General features: G+C 42.2%; 1 pseudogene; it reads right to left on the bottom strand.

Annotated features, from left to right (window-relative positions):
- Window positions 1-3,010: 3,010 nt before the first annotated feature.
- LOC100479829 overlaps window positions 3,011-5,960 on the bottom strand; it is a 3,916-nt pseudogene continuing 966 nt past the window's right edge.

Genomic DNA, 5,960 nt, shown 5'->3' with positions numbered 1-5,960 from the left:
AATTAAAGCTTTCTTAATGATGATGGAGTGAAAGAATGAATGAACGACTGATGAATTACTGTTACATTATTGCAAGTCCACTGTAGGAGAAGCTATGATATCAGCTTCCTAGACATGAAACACCAATTTCTCAGCCATATTTAAATCAGAAAAATGATATTTCTGAATATATTTTGTCACTAGGAATAAATGATCTGTGCATGTTAAAACTATGGGTCAGGTATTGCACAAGATTTCACTTTTATTAGCTCACTTAATTCTCAGTACAGCTCTACAAAGTTGATATTTTCAGCCTGCTTAACAACAGGCAAGGGGAAGCTCAGAAATTTTCAGTGATTTGAAAAAGACAACACAGCTACAGAATGAAGTCAGGTCTTTGGACTTCAAGTGCACTCATTTCTTAATAGTATATTGAGAAGTGTTTAGATTCCCCCGCCCTCCACAATGCAGAACCTAGGAGAGTATAATGATAGTCACAACTGACCATGACCCACCCCCTTGCAATGAATGATGTGTGGTAATTTACTGACTATTTACAAACTATTTACAAACTCTTTGTTGAGAAGGTGTCAGAACTTTGCTGCTTCTTACAATATTATTCACATACCCTGTTCTGTAGCAGGTAATAAATAATTCAGACTGAATTTGGCAAGAGCAAATGTTTGTCCTTTCCCACTTTCTGTTGGCTTGGGAGGAAATTATTTTCCCTCTTCAATTGTTTACTGAACAAAAATGCATTTACATTGTTTTCTAAGCCAGCTGTATGGTCTGGCCTATTTTCTCCCATTGCTTCAATGAATAAATTGTGCAAAATCTCCTTGTTCCAGTAACAGGAGATCCTGCTAAGAAAACATTCAGTTAGACTCATACAATAAAGCACACCAATCTGACGTCTGGGTCAGATTTAAGAAATCAATTCTCCCCTGCTTCCAAAGAAGTCATTTTATCCTAGAAGACAAACTATCATGGTACAACCTGGAAAATGAAAATCTTTATTTAGAACTACTCTGGGTTTTCCGATGGGTCAATAGTTGTATTTAATATATGTAAAGATAGGTCAAAGGCAGTTTCAAGTAATAATATTTTCTTAGTCAGGGCTGACTGAGCCCGTCTTGATAAGAACACGATAAAAATACCATGCATTTGTCCAGAGCATTTTATTTTCAGCACAGGTGGTCCTGTATTTGTAGGCAGCTCTAATGCAGGGGAAGGAAGACTGAAAATTATTTGGATTTAGAGTTAGACATCTTAGGATCAGTTTCCAGCTGAATGACCTGTTAGTCACTTGACTGAACCCTTTCCGAATGTGTAACATGTGAAAGCTTAAATGAGATTTGCATATGAGAGCCTTCTCTATGATCTAAAACATCATATAAACACAACACCTTGTATTCCTATCATTTTTCTTGTATTTTTTTTTTCTTCCCATTGACTTAGGTAGGTAGAGTAACACCTACATTAATTTACTTGAGACACGAGCAGGGGGAGCCTTCTGGTTATGTCCATTTTGGAGGGAGCTGCATTGGAGAGGGAAGGAACTCCGATTTCTCTGGTCAGTCCTTCAACAATTTTTGAATGCCATGACGAGTCTCATTCTAGGTCCTGGGAAGAGGTTGAAGACGACCAGACTTGCCCAGTTCGCCACAATTGCGGTGCTGCATAAGGTTTGGGAGCTACCGTAAAAGAGTGAATCCTAATTCCTCCCCTCAAGGCCCTCACACTACATTGGAGGGAGGGGGATGGGAAAGGCTGACACACAACTAAATCATTGTGACTGGTCTGACCCATTTCCCAGATTCTTGGCTGAAATCTCCTCTCCTTCCATTTGTGTAAAACCAAATTCTCTCCTGAGTTCTTCTTTTCCTTACACCAACTGGCCAAGAATTATAGGATCAACTCTTTTTCCAAACAATGGAGAGAGAGAGTAAAGCAAAGTGCTCAGTCCACTTGTGGCTCACAGTGTCGAGTTGTGGTTCTTTCGCTGCTCTGTGGTGTCACCCTCACTACCCTTGCTGTCCCTGAGTGTATAGCTCCCAGAACTTTATGGTTTCAGCTTTGGCTGACACTCCCACCGTGGCTCTTAAAAGCACAGCAACTGTGTGAGAATCACTGCTAAGAGGACGTTTGTCTTTCTCCCATGAGCCTCCAGGCTCACACCATCCAACATGGCGGCTACTTAAAGGTAAGAACACTTGAAATGTGGCTTGTCCAAACTGAGGGGCACTGTAAGTAGGAAATACATCCTTGATTTCAAGATTTAATACATAAAGAAGAATATGAAGCATCTCATTTTTATATTAATTATTTCTTAAGATGATAATATTTTGGAGACATTAGGTTGAATAAAATGTATCAAAATTATGTACGTTTCCTTTTATTTTTTTAAATGTGGCAACAAGAAAATTAAAATTATGTTTATGATTTGCATTGTATCTCTATTGGATTTTGCTAGGTTAGTTTTTGGTGTTTTCAGCTTACTCTGCACACCGTTTCTTCCTCTATGATGATTTCCCCTGCGGGGGCCTTTGAATCCTCTATGCCTAGTAGCCTTCTTGCAACCATCCTAATTTATCAGATACACTCTCAAATACTGGCCCCGAAGAGAGAAAGGGTTCAGAATCTATCCTTTTCCTCTCCAGATGTTTCTTCATTCGTGTGCAAATTTACTGCCCCTGCCTCAGTGCCCGCTGGGCATATCTAGGAGGGGCTACCTTGTCAAACCCCTCCCTTACACAAGCATCTACTTCTCTTTCACTGAAAAAAATTAAGAATTATTCTAGGGATTTCTCTCAGAACAGAGATAAGTTGCTGCTTTCACCCAGACTGGGGTACAGGCGCGATGTTGGAAATGCTTAAAGTGGCCTTATGCACACACTCACACACACACACACACACACATATATATAAATATACATAAAATACATAAATATATAATATATATATATAATTCACGTGTGTGTGTTTAAGGTTGCCCTTGAAGGGCAAACAGGTTTATTGGGGACACAGGCGATCAAAGCTTGAACTTGGCTATACTTCCCCATTCATCCTTCTTGATAGCATAGATTGGAAGACCCTTTGGCTTCATGGTAAGCTCATCTGCTAGACATTGGGTGGTGATCTTGATGCTCCAGAAATGACCCCATGGGCACCTGTGCGCCGCCTGATTCACACGGCGTAGTGGGGACACGTCCACGGCCTGACGCCTCCATGTTCGAGCTCTCCCAGTTTGGGTTGGGTCCTCTAGGAACCGCTGTTACTAATGGCATGGACCAGGACCTGTGGGGGGTTCTCACCAATGAGCAGATGGATGATCTCAAAGGCGTGCTTGGCAGTGCGCATGGTCGTGAGCAGTTTGCCATTTTTAAGGCGGTGCATCACCACTGAGTTGGGGCGGCGCTCCACAATGGGGCACTGTGCCTTGGGGAAGCGCCCTGCACTACTGGGCAGGTATTAGCATACTTCTCCTTCACTGCTATGTAATCTTGCGAGCAAATGCCATTGATCTGCACATCATGGATGCACCACTTTCCAAAGAGCTTGATGTCAGGGGTCTCCGCGGCTGCAGGGGCAGCTGTCTCCCACTCGGTCGTCCTGAGGACACAGCTGGGGCGTCACCGCCAGCCTGTACCACGTGCTGCCCTGACACAGCGGGAAGAGAAAGGGGTAATTTATAACGCAACATGGCAAGCCACCTAACTCTGTTTCATTCTTACCATCTGTAAAATGGGCATGGTACTCGATGCCTATTTGGTTAAAAAAAAAAAAAACCAGAAAGTGGTTGGGAACTCATATAACATTTGGAACCAAAACCAAAAAATAGAAATTAAAAAAAAAATCAGGAGATGAAATAATCATGTTTAAATGGTGTCCCCTGTACGTCAGCCCATCTCAGAGAGAAAAACAAAAACAAAAGCAAAACAAAACAGAAAGAATCAGTCGATGGGATTAAATCAGCTAGAGATGCGGCACCCCCAGAAACATCAGAAATGTGTGAGAGCTTCGGGCATAACCTGTGTGTGCGAGCATCCAAGCACTGACAACGGGCTTACTGCGGGCTAAACAAAAGCTGTGGTGATCCCGCAGCCAGACCACCGTCCTCCAATAAAGCGTTCTCCACTTTCACAAAGTCCTTAAACCTTTAGAAGGGTCTTAGCGTGGATTGCAGCAAACATCTCAGTGCATCTTTCTCAGCAAGGATGTTGAAGCATCACTGGGGTGAACTTTACATATGGTCTTATTGGGGCGCCTGGGTGGCACAGCGGTTAAGCGTCTGCCTTCGGCTCAGGGCGTGATCCCGGCGTTCCGATGGTCTTATTGGGGCGCCTGGGTGGCACAGCGGTTAAGCGTCTGCCTTCGGCTCAGGGCGTGATCCGCGCGTTATGGGATCGAGCCCCACGTCAGGCTCCTCTGCTGGGAGCCTGCTTCTTCCTCTCCCACTCCCCCTGCTTGTGTTACCTCTCTCACTGACTGTCTCTATCTCTGTCAAATAAATCAATAAAATCTTAAAAAAAAAAAATAAAAATAAAAAATAAATATGGTCTTATTAACATATCCCTTCCTATAGCTCAGAAAAAGCAGGGGGCACTCAGAATCCTCCCAGAACGTGGAATGTTGAATCCTGGATGTGTTTTCATTTTGAGTGCAAAACGTATGCACAGTGGTCACCCCTGAGATTCAAAGCCGCTACCCAGGGGGACTTCTGGGTTGGGCAGGTGAGTTTCTGAAGCAATTACTCTGAAAACGCCAGACCGCTTTTCAATCTAAAAAGAGACGTGGCTACTGTGTGTCTCCTCACTAGCTACAAAGTGTGGAGATGTTAAAAGTAGGCCCCAGTTATTTAAATGGGAATAGGAATGAGAAAGGGGCCTTGACTTTATTACACTGTTTGGCTGTGATATTTAGGAAACACGGAATTTGACATATACCTTCAATGGGTATTAAAGGTTGGGGATGGGTGGTGGTGGCAGAAGGGGGTGGTCCAAACCCCTGGGCTGAGACCACCAAGGGGCTAAAGATGGATAAAAAAGGCCCTTTTGCTCAGAATGATCTGCTCCTACTGTAGTTTCTTCTAAAAGGAGTCATCAAGGGGCGCCTGGGGGACACAGTCGATTGAGTGGCCGAATCTTGAGTTCCGCTCAGGTCCTGATCTCAGGGTCATGAGGTTGGTCTCCAAGTTCAGTGTGTGACTGGTTGAGTCTCTCTCTCCTTCTGCCCCTCCCTCCTGCATGCTCTCTCTCTCACACACAATTAAATAAATAAATCTTTAAAAAATAAAAATATAAAAAATTAAAAAGAGTCATCAAGTCAAATCTGTGACTAGTAATCCTAAAATGGAAAGAAAATGCATGTCCACAGACAGATATTTAAAAGAGCATTCATAACAGCTTCATTCATGGTAGCAAAAAACGAACTAAATGTTCACTAGCAGGTGAATGGATACAAAAGTGTGGCATATATATATTTGTTCAGTGGAATACTACTCAGCCATAAAAAGGGACAAACTATTGATAAATATAGTAACATCAATTAGTCTCATAAGCCTTATATGTGGCCAATAGAAGCCAGGAAATAAGTTTAAATGTTATATTATTCCATTCATATGATGTTCCAGAACAGGAGAAACTGAATTATGATGATTGGTATCAGAGCAATAGTTGTGTCAAGGGGGCAAGGAATGCCTGGAATGAGGTATTAGGAGGGAACTTTGTGGAATGTGTCATTTCTGGGATGGTGTTTGCACAAATGTATATGTTTGTCAAAACTCATCAAAATGTACATAAAGTCTGCATTTTATTGTATGTAACTTATACTGCTGTTCATAAAACAGGTAGAAGAATAAAGCCGGTTTCCAAGTTTAAACACAATTTCCTTATATCACAGCCATCATGAGTTTATGGGTTCAAACTGATTTCAAGATTCATCCACACACGAGTCTTCTTCTCCACGGCTTTTTTTTTTTT

Source organism: Ailuropoda melanoleuca, chromosome 11, assembly GCF_002007445.2.
Source record: "Ailuropoda melanoleuca isolate Jingjing chromosome 11, ASM200744v2, whole genome shotgun sequence".
Lineage (NCBI taxonomy): Eukaryota > Metazoa > Chordata > Mammalia > Carnivora > Ursidae > Ailuropoda > Ailuropoda melanoleuca.
This window is presented reverse-complemented; position numbering and strand designations above follow the sequence as displayed.